Here is a 21,720-nt window from a genome sequence, read left to right on the forward strand (position 1 = left end):
ATGTTGATTTAACAAGAAACCATCACAGTAAATACTGATTGAGAATATACTGTATTTTCAATATGTGCTGAATTCAATCCTTAAATAAACTCAAGCTGTGTATTAGAAGCGTAAGATATTTCATCATTTAAACACAAAGTCATAGCACTGTGTTACTAATGTAATATTATGGTTGAAACGAAAAGGTATCATTTCAGTTAAATACATTCTCAAATTTATAATGGAGATCAATCCTCATCAAGATGAAATTTGGTACACACAATATTAACTCAGTTAAGATTGTCCTCAAAGACAAGCTGCTGGAACCAAGACAAGTAAAACATTGCTTTGAAGAAAATCTGACATTAGGATTGTTGTCCTAGACCAGGACAGGGCAATTTTTAGGATATCAAAATTGGCAGAGACTTAGAGTAGTTTTTGATATCTGGCTAAGAGATTGTGGGCTGGATACAAACTAGCCGGTTCAAGATCCATCCAGGTAACAGCAGCAGAAGAGTGTTAGTCAAAACATCTGGGGAAAAAATTGACACAGCTACGATGACTGCCTGCTGCTTCGTTGGATCAGCTATGCTTATGTTTTAAAATTACTATAATTTGCATCCGTGGATGGAGAGAGGAGGTGTCATACAAACCCTCTGCTGCTTCTGGATGTCATTTAGCAGCCGTGGCCAACAGCTTTCATTCTGTGACAGAACATTAACACAAATGCAAATGTACCCATTCCAATAGGTACACTGAATCTTGCACTGGTCTTTGAAAAGTACTCAACTCATTCTGAGGAATTCCAGTGCCTAAAGGGAGATACTAAGGCCTGATTTACAATAGCAAATTAGATTCATTTAACTACAGGGTCAGGGATGCTAGCTAATTAACTAAGTACATGGCACAGCCATGATTTTTAAACCAGACTCATTCCAGGTGTAGACAGACTAGATCCATAGAATAGCCTATGTCTTCTCCGCCCACTTGCCCTTCTCCAGCTCAGCTGGGCCCACTGTGCTGTGCCAGACCAGTTAACTGCATAGTTTAACCGGTTAGCAACTAGGGATGTAAAATCCCATTTAAAATGGAAAGTCAGAGATACCTGTAACATGAAATATGGCAGAATGTGGCTGAAACATAGCTGGAGACATACAACTCTCCCCACAAGGCGCTCACTTACATTAATTTTTTTAAATGGGCATCATCAGCATGGAAACATGTCCAAAGCACTGAAGGGGCATACAAATGTTTAGCATATCAAGCAAGTAAATATCTTGCAATTCTGCCTACAAGTCTCTGATGCAGATGTCTGTTCTTTCTTACATCACTGGAAAGTGAGAAGTGGGCAGCATTAGTTCTTAAATGTAAACAAACTTGTCTGTCTTCGTGACTGGCTGAACAAGTAGTAGGACTAAGTGGACTTGTAGGTGCTAATAAATTTTACTTTTCTTGTCTGAGGAAAATGGTTTAAAAAAATCTACATTTGTAAGTTGCACTTTCATAATAGAGATTGTGCTACAGTACTTGTATGACGGGAAGTGAAAATTATTTCTATTTATCATTTTTACAATGCAAATATTTGTAATGAAATACAAAGTGAGTACTGTATATTTTGTGAACTGTATTGTAATTGAAATTAACATACTTGAAAATGTAGAAAAACATCCAAAAATGTAATACATTTCAATTGTTATTCTGTTTTACAGTGTGATTTAAATGGCAATTAATCATGATTAATTTTTAATTGTGATGAATTTCTGAGTTAATTATACAAGTTAACTGAAATAAATCAACAGACCTAGTTTTAAACTGGCAATAAGGGATAGCTTTCAACTAGAGCTATGGGATAGTCACCTTCACTAATTTTTATACTGATTAATCAGTCCAATGACCCTTTATTGTAGCTGGCTTCTGATGATATACAGGCTACATCTGGAATAAGTTAATAATTGAAGAGGCTATATTATATACTCAGTATGTTGACTGTCAGTCAAATCTGCGTATTTTTTTTATATTGGATATAAATATAAAGACAATAAGGCCTTTGTCATCTGATGAAGTGAGTTTTACTCAGGAAAGCTCATGATATTATATAGATTTTTTTAGTCTCTAAGCTGCCATAGACTACTCATTTTTAAAATTATAGAGTAACAACTACCTCTCCGAGATGGTGCTTGTTAACTGCTGACTGCTAGCTACATGAGTACACTAGTCATGCTGGACTAGTTAACTGCACATTCCATTAATCACTAAATGTTTATAATTCCCACTGGCTTCAGTCAAAGCTGTATGCCTTCTTACCAATAAGTCTCATAGTTTTTCTGTAATCTCTTTAAATTTATACTCCAATATTACAGTTCTACCTTAGGAAGGATAAATAATTTTCACTTCAACACCCAGTTATGGACCGTAACTAGCTCTTCATTCATATACTTTCTCTACTACGCCTATGGTCAGATCATAACAAATATCAGTTTTGCCCCAAACCTGTCAACCCAATTTCATAAAAAGGACAAAGTTTTCCATGGATTCCCTCTCCCCATTTTGTGACCAGTTCTGCATTTGACACCTGTTGAAATGTGATTTAGCTAATACTTTCTAACCCTCTCCACTTTCTAACCCTCTCCACAAGTTTTCATAAACTTAAGTGTTGATTTCAGTTATACTAGTATTAGACTGAAAGGTGATGTAAGGCGAAATAGTTACTTTGTAAAATTTAGTTTAAACACCAAATACAGTTATTAAACAATAAAACAGTGTAATTAACATAAGTCCTAGTTGTCCATTTCATTTAAACAGACCCCTAAATATGAGATCTTAACTGCTGATCAGGAAGGATGCACACCTTCTGCAACTGGGCACTTGGCCCCCTCTTTCAAAGTAAGTAAGCATATGCATGTGATCTATAATCTAGCAGAGGAGTCTGACCCACAGGTACTGAAATAACTGAAAAATAGCTAGATATGTTAACCATATAATTGAATCAACCATATTGTGTGCAAGGCACTGTATCTTCTACCTAGCATCAGCAGAAAATAGTCGCAATTATTTTTCTTCTCAGAAACCAGTTCTGCCCTGACTAAAAGATCTCAGAATATTTCACAACTGTTGTGTGGAAGTCCAGGATACATTTATTATGCTCCGCAAGACTTCTAGATATTGCTTGTATTTTATAATAATCACTCTAAATATGACTTCACTGAGCACTTATCCTAATTATTTCATCTGCTATTCAGATGAGTTCTGTGTCATGGTGTCATGGCAGCTTATTAGAGAAAAGTCTTTCATTTGGTTTCATTAAGACACTCTCCTAATGTAAGGGAAGAGACTCAGAATACTTGAACATCACTGAATTCTATGAAGTGGTCTCTTTGGTTACTAAATATTGAAAGGGTACATGCTGGGTTGTGTTAATGAAAGATCTTAAAATAGCCACTACAGTGGTTTTGCTGATAAAAGCCATGTCTGCTTGTGTGGTCTTCTATCAAGCCATTCAGCAAGTAGATAAAAGCATGCAATAGGTTACAGATTTACAATAAAAGTTAAGTAATTCGAATAGTCAAGCCCCTGTCCAGAGGAATTTATAGTTAAACAGTTAGTCAATACAATATAGTACAGTATGGTCTTCATAGCTGGAATATTTAACAGTTAAGCCTTCCTTTTCATCAGCCAGAACATTAATTGGAAGATTGTAGCAAGATTAGGAATGATATTATCCCTTACCAGGTATGTTAGTATGTCATACACAAACATGAATTTCCTAGGTTGCTGAGTGGTTGTGGCCATCTTTGTTTTAAGAAATAAGACACACAAAATGGAGAATACAATATATTTTATTGGACCAACTTCTGTTGGTGAAAACCTTTTAAACGGAGCTCTTCAAGTTTTTATGAATTTTTAGTAGTCAGATACAATCTTTGTCTCGAGTGGAGTATGTGACAAAAGGACTAGCTTAGATAACCACGTAGAAAAGTACCATTAATATTAAAGACATTCTTCAGTTTAATCAAGTCAAACAATTAGTGTATCTGGCAAGAAATAAAGGGGTCAAATTGCCTTAAAGTGCATTCAAAATCTGAAATAGCCAAACAATGTAACATCAGGATGTAACACTTCTAAGTGTTAAAAAGTATTTATTAGTACTAAAAAAATCTTGAGTGCAGTTGTGCATCAGCGAGTAGAATGTTCATCTACTAAAGTTACATATAAATTACTGTTAGTAGAATGCTTAGTGAGTGTCAGAGCCAAGTAACTGTTGAAACTTAAAAATGAAAGACTTCAGTGCTAGTTTTTGTTTGATGGAACACATATTTTAATGGGTATGTTTTTATACAGAGTTACGACCGTTTGCACTTATGACCAAAGCTCCCATGAAGCGGTTGTAGAGGCAGTCCCAAAGTTACGAACGTGACCCGCGCTTACGAACAGCGCGGTCACGTATAACTCAATGGGGTCCAAGTTATGAACGGATCGAGTTACAACCAAGTGTTTGGTCCGTAACTAGTTTGTAACTCGGAGAGAGGCTGTACCAACAAGTAAATGTCAGTAGGTTAATCAGGCTATTCTAAAAATCATGTCAACAATAAAAGGACAGCATCATAAGAACAAAACTACAGTGCTCAGTATGGCTACTTATTTACATCTGTATACTTGCTCTCTTACGTGTCCTCAGATAAAGATCACATGCTGCATGCATGCACAGGTCGAGACATTGCTCTCTACATATCTCTGTGCTCAGGCGTACTGGGTGCATTCAACAGAGAGTGGATTCATACAGGTAATACTCAAAGACTTTATTTCTACCATAGAAATTTGAGGCCTCAAATTACTTTTCGGGAAGAAGAAATCCCTGAGGTGACCACAGGATAGACTATTATTGTCAAGTCTAATTCTTGAAGAGATGAAGAAACCATTCCTCTATACAGATGGCAGCTATTCTCTCTCCCCCCCCCCCCCCCCCCCACCGCCCGCCCAGAATTTCTGGCTAGATAGGTGTGGATGGATTACTAGTTATATGTATCAGTTTTATAAGAATCCCTTTTATACAATATCAAACATCTGGGCACAGACTTTTGCAGAAGGAGAAAAACTAAGCTCAAATCTTCTACAAAGACAACTGACATTTGCTGCTTAACAGCATAATAGGGCTTCTTTGGTCCTGCTTCTGCCTCAATCTACAAACTATGCAGACACCTTGCACTGGTTTAACACCTTGTGCAGAGTATTCATAATTTTATCCTACCACCTTCCTAACATACACAGTTGCTTTTACAAGCAGGGGAGAGCAATTTCTCCATTACATACTTTCTCCCTTTTTACTTCCTTCCTGTGCCTATTTGTGGACTTGGGCTAATGGCTTAAGTAGCCTTTTGCCCTGCCTCCACCAACAAATTAACCACAGCTCTGCTTAGACAGCTCCAAACTGCTTTGCTGACTCAGCCTTTAATACGGAGTCCGCAACCCCCGGGATGCATGCCATGTATGCCGATTTTCACTGGTACTCGGAGCAGGAGCTCAGCCCTGCCCCTTCACCCACTTTAAGACAGCTGCCATCTTGGGCACCATTTTTAAAACCCCGAAGCTCCCAGCTCCAACCTGGTAAGCACAGGAAAGCCAGGGGGATTGAGGAGGAGCCATTGAGGAGGGGGAAGCACAGGAGTGGCTTACGAGCCGCAGGTTGGCCACAGCTGGTGTTGAGGGAGGCATCATGTAGCCAGTTCCCGGGTCTCTGCTGGTCACGTGGGCCACAGCAGCGTGCGCTCCACTCCCACCTCAGCCCGGCACCCTCCCCAGCATGGTGCCCAGCAAGTGCCCCCTCCTACTCTCCTGGGCTACAACTCTGCTGCACTCCTCACTCCCCTGCCCCCACCAGACACGGCAGGAGAAAACTGTCCCCGCCGGGCTTCTGTCTGATGGAAACAGGAAATACCGGACATTTCACATGTCTGGTATTTCCTGTTGCCTTTTTTTTTTTTTTAAACCAGACGGAGCCCGCAAATACTGGATTGTCTAGGCGAATACGGTCGCCTGGCAACCCTAGCTGCGGCTCCACTCTCAGCCACACAGTTTCAGGCTGGAGCAACAGCTCCAGCTTCCTGTGGGGCAGGAAAGGCACATATGTAATCTACACACCTAGCATGGTTCACTGTTCCGTGCAATGGCACCTCGACCACAGCAACAGAGAAGAACAAGAGACCTCTACAGCATAGGCTGAGTGGCAGCTGGCTTTTAGCTCACAGAGTAGAGGCTCTTACACTAAGCTCCAGAGACCCAAGGTTCAAATCTGCCTGGTGGCAGTTACCCTTGCCCCTGGGGCTGCCCCTGCTCTGCCTGGGCATGCAGCTCCCAGGACCTAAGGAGTTAACTCTCCATCTGGCTTCCGGCTCTGATTCCTGCTTTGGGAGTGGGAGAGGGCGGGGCTGGGCCTGCTACATAGAGCTGGGGCTGAGCTATTGGTCACATGTGGTGCACCAATAGGGTTGTCAGGTGTCCGGTATTGACCCGGAGAGTCTGGTATTTTCACCTCCTGGCCTATAAAAAAAAATTCAGAAAATACTGAACATGTGAAATGTCCAGTATTTTCTGTTTTTTCCCCCCCTGCCAGGAGGTGAAAATACCCGACTCCTGGCAACCCTACGACACACTCAGCAACTGGGCCCAGCCCCCAGACTCTCCAACCCCCACCCCTGGATCCTCTGCTTACCTGGAAGGGACTCGATCAAGAAAACAAGATGGCCACCATCAAAAAGACCGGAAGCAAGGGGAAGCAATGCCTTCCCTGGGTCTTAGTGCTCAACCACTCCTCTCTCCGACTTAAAGGGGCCATGCGGTTTTAATGCTGTTTTATTTTATTTATTTATTGCTTAACTTTTGGGGTCCTTTTCCCCCCCCCTCAACAACTTTGGTCTTCCCCTCTCCTTCCCCCCCCCCCCCAAATTCCTCCCCCAGTGGGTTTTTTTTGGGTTGGGGGGGAGGGATGGTGTTCATGGTGTTCGGAATTTTTGGTTAAACCATCTGGCAACCCTATGCACCAAAGCCTGGGCTGTAGCACGCTGCTCCCCGCAGGCTGTATGCGGGGTGGGGAGCCCCTTCCCGAGAGCCTCACTGGGCTGGAGCCAGTTCTGGGCAGCCCCAGGCTCTGCCTGCCCCAGCCCCAGAGCCGCAGCCTGCAGGCAAATGGCTGGGCCAGCCAAGAAGAGAGACTGCTCCCAGGGGCTGAGAGTCCCAGTGGTGCTGCCCTGCCGTTGAGTGCAGTGGGGGCACAGGGATGTGGGGGCAGACGTGGGGGGAGTGAAGGAGGATGCAGGAGCAGGATGGGAGGGGGCAGGGGTTGCACTGAGGGGCATGGAGCAATGCAGAGGAATCAGGCAGGGGGAGGAAATCATAGGACTGAGGGAAGATGTGAGGGGGATACAATTTTACTTTACAGAAGCTGCACTTTCCTTTACTCTCCACTTTTGTCTCCTTCCCCAACTAGCTATTTGACTGCATTCTCACTCACTCACCTTTTCTACATTAATCCCAACCCCCTCCCACCTCCAAACTCCCTCTTCATACCTTCACCCTACACCCTCTCCTGCTACCAAACTTCTTCCAGACCCTGCCCTCCTCACCGCATTCTGCACCCCATCTCCCACCTAGATCCTGCATCCTTTATCCTACTTGCTGGCAGCCCTGTCCCACACTCTGAAACACTCATTTTTATTCACATTCCAGAGCCTAAGTGGGTCCACAAAATCCACTAACTCTGGAACCTCAGAAAAATAAATCTGGCCTATGGGAAGCCCTCAGTCCACCCTGTCCCTTCCCCTCATCCTGTGGGGGCTGGAGTCCCATAGGAGTGAGGTATCTCAGTTAGGGGCCACATCCGTTAGGGCTAGGGTTTGGGGAGGAGGGTTTTTTTTTTTTTCTTCGCTTCTCACCTGTATGGTCTCCATCTGATTTGCTGTAGAGAGCAAGACACAATCATGGTAGAATAATAGACTAGTTTTAGTTAGCACTGCATACTGGACAGTCAAGAAAAATCAGTCAAATCTGTTTAATTTAAAATGTATGTGCACTCGTTTTTCTTAAGTCACTGTAGCATCATTTTCTAGTAATGTCAGTGATAGTTGGACTGGGGCTTACGAGCTGCAAGTGGCTCTAATTGTCTTCAGTGGCTCTATGCAGCATGGTATTAAAACTGATGTGTTTACTACGTAAAACAATTGTACTGTTATCTATATAGAACCTAAATATTTCCTGTCACACTGTTTAAATATTAATATATATTTAGTAAATTAAACAATCAATTCACACCACTGTGGCTATTCTGGGAAATGCTGGCTTGAGTTAATCTGGCTCCTGAACCACTGAGGTCTGAGTATCACTGAATTCAGATTATAAAGCAGTAGTAGTTCTTACAAGATACACTGATCACAAATATTTCCACAAGTTTGACTACCTTAGTAGATGACAGTCACATGTGAAGCCTTGGTTTTGGCAAGGCTTTTGGTACTAACATTAAGAATGGAATTATGCCAAACATCTTCTGCCTAAACAATCCTTTGGTTACGGTTGGTATTTTACTTGCAAGGTGCTCTCCATTCCCCACTTAGCACTTCTTACTTACTGCAATTCATTCATTAGAAGGCCAGCAGGGTTCACTGTGACCCATCTAGTCTCACCCTGCAATAACAAAGGCCCACTGGACTTTGCAAATTTATTCCTTTTTGTACTAGAACATGCCTTTTAGACAAACACTGAATACTGATTTTAAAGTTTCCAATGATTGACAATGCACCATAATCTTAGCAGTAAACTGTTCCAATGTGCAGTCCCTGTGATAGGGTGTACCAGCCCCACACTGGGAAAACTGAGTCCAACCAGGCTCACCTGGCTGAAGAAGCCCTGCCCCCACAGCCCTGCTGGGCATGCTCAGACTGCAACCCAGGTATAAAAGCCTAGAGGAAGTAGCCACCCCAGACTGAGCCTAAGAAGGAACTGCCAGAGATCCTGCAAGTGAACCACCGGAGCTGGCAACCAACCAGTGAGACACCTACAGTACTGAAAGAGATTGGGAGGATGGAGGCCTGTCCAGAGCTCCTGTAGGTGAAATGCCAGCGGCATGGGATCTGAAAACCAGCCAGAGGGGCATCTGTGCCATAGGGTATCTGGAGAAAGGATCCTGGAGAGAATCCAGTGAAAAATGGTAGGAATTAGCCCAGGGTGGGCGATTGTTTCCCAAGGAACTCAAAGTGTTGCACTGGGATTCCCCGCTGAGCAAGTAGAGGCCAGCACCACTGCTACCAGGGCCGGGACCCAGTGGAGTAGGGAGGATCTGGGTTGCCCTCCCCCTCTGCCCTGCCTCAATCCCCCAACCTGTGGGGCCTGCACCTGCCATATAGCAACTCTGGCTGCTAGGCTGTACTGCCCCAGTGAGATGGGTGTTAAACGGTGACTCTTGGAGTTGGGCCCTGGTGCCCCAACAAGAGGGTCAGGGGTTTAGCCCTGGAGAAAAATTGCTGGCACATGGGGTTGGGGTGTAATTCCAAGAGTCCTTAGGCCTAGACTACTCCCCTTGGGCTGGGGTGTGAATGGACAACCTTGCAACAGTCCCCTTGCGCTATACAGTGTTGGAAAAGTAGCCCAAAAAGTTACTGAGTACAAGTATTGCTACTTTGGAAAAAAAATGTAATTAAGTCAAAGTATCCTTCTGGAAAACTACTTGAGTAAAAGTACAAAAGTATCACATCTTAATTGTACTCAACTATCCAGAAGTAAAAAGTAGCTGTCCTATGGAAGTCTGACTACCCAAATTGTCATAGGGCACCATTATTTCAATCAGGGGCCACTGATCTAGAGAAAAATCAGTTGGAGGCCACAAGTGAGACAACCAAAAATCCAACCCCGCAAAACCCTCACTGATGTGGCCCCCAACTGAGATCTCATTCCCCTAGTGCTCTAGCCCCATGGCGGAGAAGAAAGGGGAAGAAGAGGCAAGGAGGACCACGCTTCAGAGCTTCCCACAGGCCAGAGTAACTCTTTTGGGGCCCCAAGGTTAGTAGATTGACCCCCCCCCCCCCAGTCTCTGGGGTGAGGCCAAAATGGGGGGGGGGTTCAGTGTGCATGAGGGGGTTGCCAGGGAGTGGGATAGGGATGGGGTAAGGGTGGGGGTCTGGATGGGAGGTAGGGTGCTGGAGCAGGCTCGGAATAGAGGTCTGGCCAGGAGGTGCAGGAGCAGGCTAAGTGTGGGGTGTCTAGAAGAGTGCAGGTGTGGATATGGGCTGGGAGAGCTGGGCAGGAGGGGGATGTGCGGGAGGGATGGGAGAGCAGAGGCTGGCCATGAGGGAAGTGGGGGGAGGCATGCTTACCTAGCTCCACACTCCCTGCTGCCCCCATTGGCTAAAATCTGGCCAATGGGAACAGCTGGGAAACCTTCCCAGCACTGCATTCCTCCAGCCAGGGGGAGGGGGAGGCATGGCACTGCAAGCTGCCATTTTTCTCCCCAATATGACGGATCTGACCTTTGAGGCTTGGGGCTTCTCACCCTGCACAAATACTGTTTTGGAATGAAAAGGTGTTGACATGGCTAGTAAAAAGCTTCATTGACAGAGTAGTTTAGTTTTTTTTAAAATAATCGTCCCTACTTGACAATTGGATGCTTTGCACATGTGGCTGTGCTTTAGCAAGTCAGAATGCTGGCTTGTGCAACTGTCCGTGGGGTGCTGAAAGTAGCGAGTAACTAAGTGCCTCTGGAAATGATAGTGGAGTAAAAAGGACAATATTTTCTTCAAAGACAACTGAGTAAAAGTCGAAGCATCACAAATAAATTGAGTAAAGTACAAATAGCAAAAAAAAAAAAAAAAAAAGTACTTGAGTAGTGTAACGAAGTATTTCCACTTAGTTACTTTCCACTTCTGTTACTATAGGACCCTCTGACTTTCACTGGGAGGATGCTTTCTGCTGCACTCTGGCCCTAGAGACTACAGCTCCTATGATGCCTTGGGAAAAAGAGGGAAACTATTGCTCTTCCAGGCAGTGCAGGGAGAGACACAGTGGGCTCCAATTAGGAGAGAGGAGCCAAATTTGCTGGTGTGGAGCCTTTTTCAGTCCAGGAGCTGCCGCTGAGAGCCTGCTGGGGCTCAGATCTAGCACGTTGCTTCAAGGGTTGTGGGTTGTTGATTGTCCGTTGAGGGGAGAGACCTTGACTGAACCTGTGACTGAAGAGCCTGCATAGAAGTTACTCTAAGTAACTGTGGCTGTTTGGGAAAGTGCTGCCTGGAATGAAGCACAGAAGACAGGCTGAATCTGGGTCCGAAGAGAGGCAGAGTCATTTGGCCAGTGAACCTGAGCTTCCGGCATTTGGTGGCGCCAGCTCCAGTGTTAGATTTTGCAGCATGTGGACTGACTGACACACACGCACCTGCACAGTGCTGTCTCCACTCCAGCTGCAGACCTTCAAGTGCACACTCTCGGACTAAGATCCAGAGGAGTGCACACTCTTGGGTGGGATAAATGATGGCAGTGTAAATGAGAGAGTTAGATAAGTTTCCTTTTTGTGTTTACACTTTAATTGATTTTATTCACTTTTAGTCTGTTAAACCCTGTTTAAGTAAAAGTGTGTTAATTCTAACTTAATCAATTATATATATATTATTTATAATAATTGTTTCGGAGTTAGATCCAGATTACTACTGGAATAAATCTATTCCTGGAGGTTCCTGAAGCAAATCATTAAGTGTGTACAAGGGCCAGCCAGGTGGAGGCACCGCCACCTTATATTACTTTAGAAGCAAGGGACTGTAGCAAGGAGGTGGTTAAGAGATCCTCAACCATCCAGCATCACCACTGGGATACTCAGGATCTCCTTTAGTGTTAAACATCAGGGGCCCAGGCACACAGGTAATCCAGGGAGGAAAGAGGGTTACAAATGGCTTACTGCAGCACTGTTAATGTGTGCGTTATTTCCTAATCTCAGTTGGTCTAGCTTCAATTTTTAGCCATCGGGTCCTTTATGTATTTGTCTACTGTACTTAAGAGCACTTATCAAATTTCTGTGTTCCGCCAGTACATATAGACAGAGATCAAGCCATCCCTTAACCTCTTCTTTGAGAAGATAGAGGTCCTTGAGTCTCTCACTGCGAAGTATGGTTTTCCAATTCTTTAATTATTCCTATGGTTCTTCTGAGTCACCTGCAATCAACATCCCAGTGCACAATTTAAGAACACATTCCAGATTTTTAGCAATCAGATTAGCTAGTTTAAATCAGGGTGTTGAACCTTGCCCATCAGAGAGCCAATTACATTGTGATTTCTCCTAAATGATTAGGATTTGTACTGTTATCAATATCATTTCAAAGCAACAGTACCTTGAACCACCCTGCAAAGCTTTACACAGGAGATTTAAGCATCTCTACTAGCTGACCTCTGAAGAAGCTTAAATTCCTTGAATTTGGAATTTTACACAAAATTGGATCCAAACTTATCACTGCCTCATTCTACATTATTCAAAGACAACATGCAATTTTATCTTACTTGAAAAAGCAATTAACGCTTTCAAGTCTATCTGATCAAACTACATTCAGTTACAAGACAAAGGGAAAGTTCACCTTTAGCCATTTCCGTATCCTGGTCAAACTGGTACAAAGACAGCATTAGAAACAGTTTAACACCATATTTCCTACCACTCAAGCATTAGAAACTCTAATTCTAATCCTCTTTTCCAAATATTGCTATTACAGATAATCCTATACTGGACATTATATTTATACCAAAAAACCCTTGTAAACCGCAGAGTCCAAATCTGTTCTATTTACTTTAAAAATTATGCCTGATCCCTAGGTTTAAAAGAAAGCACTTAAAACTAAATCCTCACTGATTCACTCATCTCGGCAAAAAACACAAGAAAACCGAATCATTTCCCCCCTCCCCCATATATAGGAACCAAGCGCTTCTTATTTTTACAACATATACGACAATGTTAAATAACTAGCTAGAGACAACATTGGAACAGTGACTTGAGTAAAGAAGCTAGAGGAGATAGCAGATATTATCCCTCTGATTGGATATGTGCCATTTGTCAGAGTTTACATGGGTTCAAAACTGCAGGGTAATCAGACTCTCAAATGGACTATAATATAGTTATTCACAAGTGACCAGGCCTGTACTTCTCCTGCCTTTACTCAGTAATTTTGAAACCATTCTTCCCCGATTCTGACATTTCCAATATCACCTATGCCTTTAGCATCTCCAGATTAGATTCCTGTAATCAATTCTACATAGATACACATCTTGAAGCCAGAGACTGAAATGGGCAGAATGCAAAAGCCAGCCATTTATCTCACTAGTAGTGTAACATTGGGCTGTTTCCCCGCCCCCCCCCCCCCTTCTTCAACTGGAGTTTTGGGTGTTAATTTTATCCTTAGCCATTTAAAGCCATCAAGTTGTGCCCTGAAGACACAGTTGATGTTAGCAGAGGGACTTAAGTTTGAATCTCCTCCCTACAAGAGGAACGAGGGTATGGATAGCGCATTCTCCATGAGGGTCGGACCACTGGTTCTAGAGCACCATAATCTTGTACAAGTTAATATGTAGCTTTTTCAATCTCCTATTTTTGTTTTCTTGGAAGGAGAAACTAAGATTATACTATGCAACAGCAGCTAAAAGTTCTAGAGAGACTCATAGTCCCAAGCTTCTTTATACAACATTCAACAAGGAACAGGAGAGGAACCACTTTACATAGGACTAGTGCTTGTAAGTTAACAAGAGCATGCAAAAGAGTTCAAGTATGAAACGTGGCTAGAAACCAAGACAGATGTTGAATCTCACAACAGAAGTTATCTTCAGATGGAAGCCATTGTGCATCACTTAAAGATGAGGGTGAAGAGATCTGTGTGTGTCATCTACAACCTGCATGTTAAGCAGATACAATTGGGAAAAAAGTAAGTGTACTCAAGACAAACTGTCAGAATTTAGGAAGGGTAACACTGGCTCATTGGTTAACCATTTAAGCATTTAAAATGATCACATCCCTAAACTACATTCATATGGTGTATAGCTACAGTAAGGACATGTATCTATGCCAAGATCCTGTGTTATACTGGAGTTAATTCAGTCTATCACCATTTTTAGTTTACAGCAAGTTTGCATGCAATGATTTCTAGAACCCTGCAAATTCATCTATACCCACGGATATGAATCAGAATATCTGTGGCTCATTTTTGAAGATATGGATGCAGATACAAATTTTGTATCTTCACAGGGCTCTACTCATTTCATTGTTTCTATGAGGGAGACTGAACAGGTGGCGGATTATTTATCTATTACACCTTTAGAACTGTGCCTGCTTTTAGGTACTAGTGTCTAAGAGGTCTCCTCCTCCTTGGTGTTTACACTAATAGACTTAAGTTACTTTCATCTTTCAATCACTTTTAACCCAAACTCTACAGTTTTAGCTTGTCCTCATGGGCCCCTTAAGGTTTTTGTTTGTGTTCTTCAGCTTTAGTATCATGCAACAAAAAAATCCCCCAATTTACATACAAAGCTCTAGATGCAGCTGCTGCAGAAGCATGAGGAATACTTGTATTACCTTCCTGTCAGCATGTGCCCTAACAACCATTTTTGCTACTATGTGTTGACAAGCATTTCTAATTTAGTCCACTATCATCTCTATTTGATGGCAATCAGAATTTAAAACATCTTTTAGAGCAGCAGTTCCCAAACTTTTCCAAATGGGGACCCATTTTGACAATTCAGGAAGACTTGGTGATCCAGGGCAATTAAAAAAAAAAGTGTGAGTGGGCACCTGGTGAACCCTTTTGAAATGTAATGGTGACCCATATTTGGATCCTGACCCAGAGGTTGGGAAACCCTGCTTTAGAACAAGCAAATTGGGTATGACATTTTCTATGCAGTCCATAAGCATGCTTTAGAGTAGAAAATCTTGGAGGAAAACCGAAGTGAGCTATTGTAGAGTTACTACTACAGTAATTAGCTAATATCCCATTAACAGTACAAGAACCTATGGAGACCTAACTAAGGAATGAAACTAGTAATTTCAATATCATTTTGGACTGTTAGCAGTATTTGATTGTAAGTAGTTTGCATTTCAAATTCCAAACACTTCAATGTATAAGTTTGTCAAAATAGCTTGTGCATTCTTGACTGGATAGCAAAATACAGGTTTACTAGAAATTATTGAAACGTAAAATTCAAAGTATTCATTAATTAAGTTAAAAGTCTACACTGGAATATTCCCACATTAACAGTTATAATCAAAAGAATATTCTTTAAGCCATACATGTATATTAAGATAGATAACATTTTGTAATATTAAATAAAAACAGCAGAGATTCAACATCTTACAGGGATTCTCTATTTTCATTTAATTCAAATATATATCAGTTTTGTAGGAGTTTGTTTATATGAAAGACATAAAATGGAACACATTTATCAGTTACCATGAGTAAAAACAGTATTTTTATACAAACATATGCCTTGTCCCCATAGATTGTAATATACAGAAGTTCTGATCTACCAGAGTGGTAATTACTACAAGTTGTGAGAAATAGATTTCCAAACTTAATAGCCTAGTTTCCATCATACCAAGTAAAAAAAAAAATACATACACACTGGCTTGTTTGCACAACTCAGTCATGTTTCTGAATCAGTAGGATGCTATCAAACATGTTCTCAAGTACATTCATGTTAGAGTTCCAGTAAGTTACCTCCTGCACAGACTTTCTAGTGAAATAAACCAAAGGACTTTTAAAAAGGTTTAGAGAATAGTTTTCATTCAAGATTTCATATGAAGGATAAGATAATATTTTCCAGAAGTGTTAAGATATTTACATCTCCAACTCTAATAGCCTTTCAGTAAGACTTGGGCTTCTAGGCAATTTTGAAAATTTTACCTACGACAAAGTAACAGTGTTGGAAAAGCTCTCACAACTACTTGGAACATTAAGAATCTCATTAAGTATGTAGGTAAGATAGCCACACTGTTTTCCACCAACATTCTTAACCATTCATGTAAACCATAATATTGTGAAATATATGACTCAATACTCGATTTAATGAATGGTCTGTAAAAAAAAAAAAAAAGTGTAGTGAACAGCATATAGTTTATGCTTCAAAATGTAAAGTCATTCTTTTGATCCATTTATCCCTGCATAAAAATCAACACAAATGAATTCTAGATATGGAAAGGAAATAAGTATAGCAAAGAAAACATTAATACATTAATCCTCCCACCAGCCCTTAAAGTAAAGCACTTTAAATCCTCCAATGCAAGGCATGGTAGAAATGCTAAGTAGTATTTCCTAATAGCACTTGTGCTAAGTTACTGATAAGGTTCTATTCTGTATAGACTTAGACTTCTCTCACTGTAGTTACAAGTGCCTTCCAGTACAGCATTAAATGTGACCAACATCTGTCACGTATTAGTTCTCTTAACCCCTCCTCAGGAGAGAATACAATGGTTTGTTGTAGTATTTAATACCTATGCCACTTTGTTCTAAAGAGAATAGATACCTCTGTCAATTCTATAACATGAATGTTTTTAATTAAAAAAGGAACTAAGAATGGCAAGGAGCAGTTCAGGGAATGACTAAATGTGTTATTTGACATTTCATATACACATACTTAAAAATGAAATGAACTTCGTAAATGCAGAAAAAAGGACCTTTCCTCTCACCCATCTCCACAAGCACTAAACTTCGTCAATTCATGTAAAATTACTGCAGGTATATCAAATCACTCTGAATTTAATGTCGGAAATAGTGTTGATATAATATATACTTTATATAACAGTACATATTAGAAATGAGTCTTGAATATATGCTTCTAGTATCTCGCTTTAACAAAAACCCCTAACCCCTAAATTTCCCTGTTACCTTGAGTCAGAGTAATATGGTCAGATCTTTGCTACTGCTGAAGGTAATAGCACAAGTTACAAGCTCGGAAAGGATGGTGGTACACATTGAACCTCTTACATCTGGGACTCTCCGGTCTGGCAACATCCATAGTCCAGCAGGATCAAGGAACTGCTGGACCAGAGAGCCCTGGCACCTGGGAGTGCAAGCCAGTCAGGGAGTACCATCAGATCGGTGAGCCCCGTGCAGGCAGAGCAGCAATGGGACCAGTGAGCCCTGTATCCACGGAACCCCATCCCAGAGCAGCAGCAGTGGGGCAGCTGCGGAACCCCATCCCAGAATAGCTCTGGTGGGCTGTGGTAGTGGGGCCGCCTGCAGCCAAAAGCCCTGGTGGGCCTCGGCATCTGTTTACAGTCCATTTATCCAACCTTAACTTGCTGGCAAGAATATTGTGGGAAACAGTATCAAAAGCTTTGCTAAAGTCAAGATACATCACATCCACTGTCTTCCCCATGTCCACAGAGCCAGCTACCTAATCATGGAAGCATAGATCACTGTGCATACCTCAACTGAGGCAGAAGGCAAAGGAGAGTGCACTGGCCAAGAACTATGTTCACATAAGTGGTTCATCACTATTACTATTCAAATTTCTCTTTTGAATGGATTCAATTGCTCATAAAGAAAAGTGGTAGAACTCTCTGGGTCAGTGGTTCCCAATCTTTAATACCACGGACCAGCAAATTCAGTCACAAACTTTTGGTGGATCGGTACAATTGTGTTTGCATATTTGTTATTTGCATAATTTTGGCTAGTCCATAACAGACCAGAGTCTGCAGAGATCTACAACCACTAAAATCAGGGAAAGAATTTCCCTCTGGCTTCTGGGTAGGGCAGCAATGTTCAGTCCCCACCATCCATATGTGAGATGCACATCTTGAGTACCTCTCTCTGTGGGTCAGCAGCTCTCCTGGATCCAATGCCATGGGCACAGGGAGGGGCACCCACAGGGGCAGGGGGCATTTGGGGACCCTATTTAGCAACTGAAATTTTGTAAGGGGCATAGGAGCTGGTGCCCCCAAGTGCTACCAACCCACTCATCATCTCTGGTCCTCCCCCTCTTGCCCCATGGGATGGGGAAGCTGCCAGTGTATTTTCCCCTCCCCTTCTGTACAGCCACTGCCCTGTGTCTCTCCCTTTCCCAGCCAGGCTGCTCTTGCTCCCAGCCTCCCCTCCCCAGATCCCCCCCTTTTCCTCTCTGCCCCTCTTCAGAGTTGCACTCCATTATACCTGTGCACCCATCTGCCCCATAAATCTCCCCGAATCTCCCAACCTCCTTTCAGTGACTCCTGCATCCTCCTCCTGCCCCCTACCACATTCCTATTTCCCCTCACCCTCTTATCTGCATTCTCCCAACCTCCACACCCAAGGCTGCTCCCTCCCCACCCCGCACATGCTGGCGGCAGCTTCCCTAGGCCTCAGGTAGGGATCGCAGCCAACTCTGCTGAGAGCAGCCCAGGGCCAAACACTTCTCCTGTAGCCCAGGGGCACAGCTCCTGGAGGTGAGGGGGTCCTCTCTTGCCTGCCTGAGCGCTGCCTGCCTTGGGGCAGGAGCTGGCCAGGCTGGAGGTGCTGCCCTGGAAACAGCTCCTGGGGAATAGCAGGACCGGCCTTCCTGGAGATGCCCCTTCCCAGGCTGCAGTCTAGACTGTGGGGCCTCGTAGCAAACACTTCCTACTGCCTGACTCCAAGATCACTTCTGCCACTGGTTCCTAGCAAGCAACCTGCTGAACTGCCTCCTGTCCCAGGCTTGGGCAATGTGCTGCGGCCTGGCAGCCAGCAATCCACGTCCCAGTGTTTGGGGACCACTGCTTTAGGTACTGAAATCTTATTCACCCACGAATTTGCTTTGTTTTAAGTGTGCAAATGACAACTTCACCACAGTCTCCTGTCGTCATGACCTGAGAGGTGCACATCCAAGAGTAAGGGTCCTCTGTGTCAATTCTGTCCTTGTCACCAAGAACAGCACAGGATATGTAACAGCCATCAACTAAAAACTGGCCTGAGACCAGGTCTCCTCATGTGCTAACAGGCATCATGATAAAACTGGAAACCAATTCCGACAAGTGATTATACACATCACATCCCCTTAACTACAAAATCCTTTTCCAGATAAGATGAAGAGTTAATAGGGACAGCATTTCCTCCACTGCCCATCTCTATCTACCCACTGAAGATTTTTCACGCTACTCTCACTAAGCCAGACAACTAAACCTTTACAGGCAGCTAGGGAAATCTGAACTTTAACATTCATTTGAGCAAACAAACTGACTCCTTTTTAAGGGGAAAAATAACGTAACCCTTAGTGACTGAACTCAGGAAGGACATGCTCGTTTCCTTTGAAGCTCGGCTTGCAGCGCTTCGCAAACGGATGAATTTCAAAGAGAAACGCTGCACTTCCCTTCCAGCCTAGTTGCAGCAGCTCAGCAGTATTTCAAAGACAGAAAGACTGCTTTAAAGTTCAGCCTTTTTAGTATGAGCTCAATGTGAGTCTGCAGCTCCCGATTCAGCTGCTTTTTTCTTAAATATTAAAAAAAAAAAAAATCTTACAACTTAACTGCCTGCAAGTAACTGCAGCTCAGTTTGAAGGAATGGGGCGCAGAAAGGAAGGCCTCTGCTACTGAAACTGATATGGTTAATTGTAAGAGGATACATCAGTGTGACCACACTAGTTCAGGATTAGTGCAGTTACTACCATTTAGTTACCATAATCTTGGTGTTCTTGAAGTGTTCAGTATTGGATTGGTCCAAAAATGTGTCTTTAACAAAAAAGAAAAGAGCTAAGAGGAGATCATGGGACATGTTCCATCTCAAAATAGTTGTGCCATCTCAGTTTTGTTTCTAGTTCTATTTCCATCCATTTTATTTTTAAATTATATTCCTTGTCAATCAACAGTAATGAACAGCAAATTACATTATTGCAGCAGTAAAATTTGAATATACATAGAAAACTGAATTTAGTTTTTCCCCTTACAACTAATCCTGGTTGCCAGTGTATAGTGTAGTTCAGGCATGTCCAAAGTCCGGCCCGCGGGCCAATTGCGGCCCGTGTTCCGGTTTAATACGGCCCCACAGGTAATTTGGCAATATCTATCTTTTATGGCCCCCAACGAATCCATATGTATTGAGATGAATACGTTGTAAAATCTCAGTTAATGTCAGTTGGTCTAAATCAGTTATAAATATATTTGGACACAACATGTATACTTGGTGTTATGTTCCTGTTCATATTTTTTTAACTTAAAAGTTGACAGACAACCTTTATTACCAATAATATGTAATGTACTTTACAATGTTCCTGACATATATTTCAGCTTCCTGGATTTTTTTTTCATCTGGCCTTCAGATATGAAAGGCAGAGTGATTTAACACCTGTTTAGATTTGTCATCCATGTGACGAAATGAAAAGTATGCCGTTTGCAATAAACTTTGCATAAAATAGTTAATTTGCATTTAATTTTAATGGTTCAAAGAATGTCAGGCAAAATGGTCGGCCCTCACGCTTGTTCACTTCATCAAATCTGGCCCTCTTTGAAAAAAGTTTGGGCACCCCTGGTGTAGTTGTTGCGTAGTTTAAGTCGTGTCACATTTAGAAAATATGATACTCAAAAAGTTATGTTGAAAAAGGTATAGAGTTGAAAGGGTATTAGGTTGAAAATGTGCAGGGCCAAGCACTCAAGCTCTGAAACACCAGAATCAAGGGTTCCCTGGAAACGGGGTAGCCAGTGTTTCCCAAAACGGTGGGTTTGGAAAGCACCACTTACCCTTGAACTACCAGAGATATTGTTACTGGGTCAAGAGACTGATTTGTCTGAACTGATTTTTTCTTCTCCTTTCACCCCTTAGCCAAATGAGAAAAAAAAATTATTTATTCAGTATGGTTAAATACCAATGGTCAAGTCAGGAGCAGCACAGGGCCTTCAATACCAGGATTATGATAATGAATGCTTTGGGTAAAACTGCCCTTTCAGAATTTAATGGTGAGCCTGTTTCTGTAGAAACTGTTTACATAGCATTAAAGATACCTATGACAGTTGTTCCATGCACCCAACAAGGCTGTAGTGTTAGCACTGTGGCTAGAAAACAAACAAACCATCTCAGCATGAAATTGGAGTAACAGAGTTGAACTCTTTCCAAACTGCTGAAAAATACCAGTTACATTAGAGGTTAATCCCAGTTCATCCCAATACTTGGGATGAAGCAGATACCTTAAACTCACCACCACTGGATGCAGAAAGGGTCACACATTCACTCAAATCTTTCCAAGCAGAACACACATTAAAACAGTGCAGAGACTCAGATTCCTGTTCCCAAACAGTATCAACTGCAAATGTCCTTTTAAGAAAATTGACACATCAGCTGTAAAATATTTTATGGTTCTCTGTCAGTTTGCAGAAAGGTTTCAAAAGTTTTTACATTAAAAAAAATCCCCTTCAGATATACAGAGCATTATAGATCCACTTCTAACAGATCAGTAGTGCTTCACTGGTATCTTTTCTCCCTCATTTTCCTCTGTCTCTAATCTCACTTTATACCAAACCAATAAGGTCCATCTCTGCCCAAGCAATATACTGATAGAAATGTAGCCGTGTTAGTCTGGTGTAGCTGAGGCAAAATACAGGACTATGTAGCAATTATCACCTCTAATATCATTAGCTCACAGGCATTTACCTCCCCCCCCCCCCCCCCCCCCCCGCATCCCCCTTCTGTTCTGAAATTTGATTTGTCCTTTTCATGTGTGTTTTTTTTTTTTAATTGTATCCTTTGGTATATATGGTTGTGACTATTTTCTTCCATTTGATCTGAGGAAGTGGGTCTGGCCCACGAA

General features: G+C 42.3%; 1 protein-coding gene across 1 annotated transcript in view; it reads right to left on the reverse strand.

Moving 5' to 3' along the window:
* The window catches only part of MAN1A1 (mannosidase alpha class 1A member 1), a 186,755-nt gene that overhangs the window by 141,093 nt on the left and 23,942 nt on the right, over positions 1-21,720 (reverse strand). The gene's annotated exons all lie outside the window — the stretch shown is intronic.

The sequence above is a fragment of the Pelodiscus sinensis genome, chromosome 3 (genome assembly GCF_049634645.1).
Source record: "Pelodiscus sinensis isolate JC-2024 chromosome 3, ASM4963464v1, whole genome shotgun sequence".
NCBI lineage: Eukaryota > Metazoa > Chordata > Testudines > Trionychidae > Pelodiscus > Pelodiscus sinensis.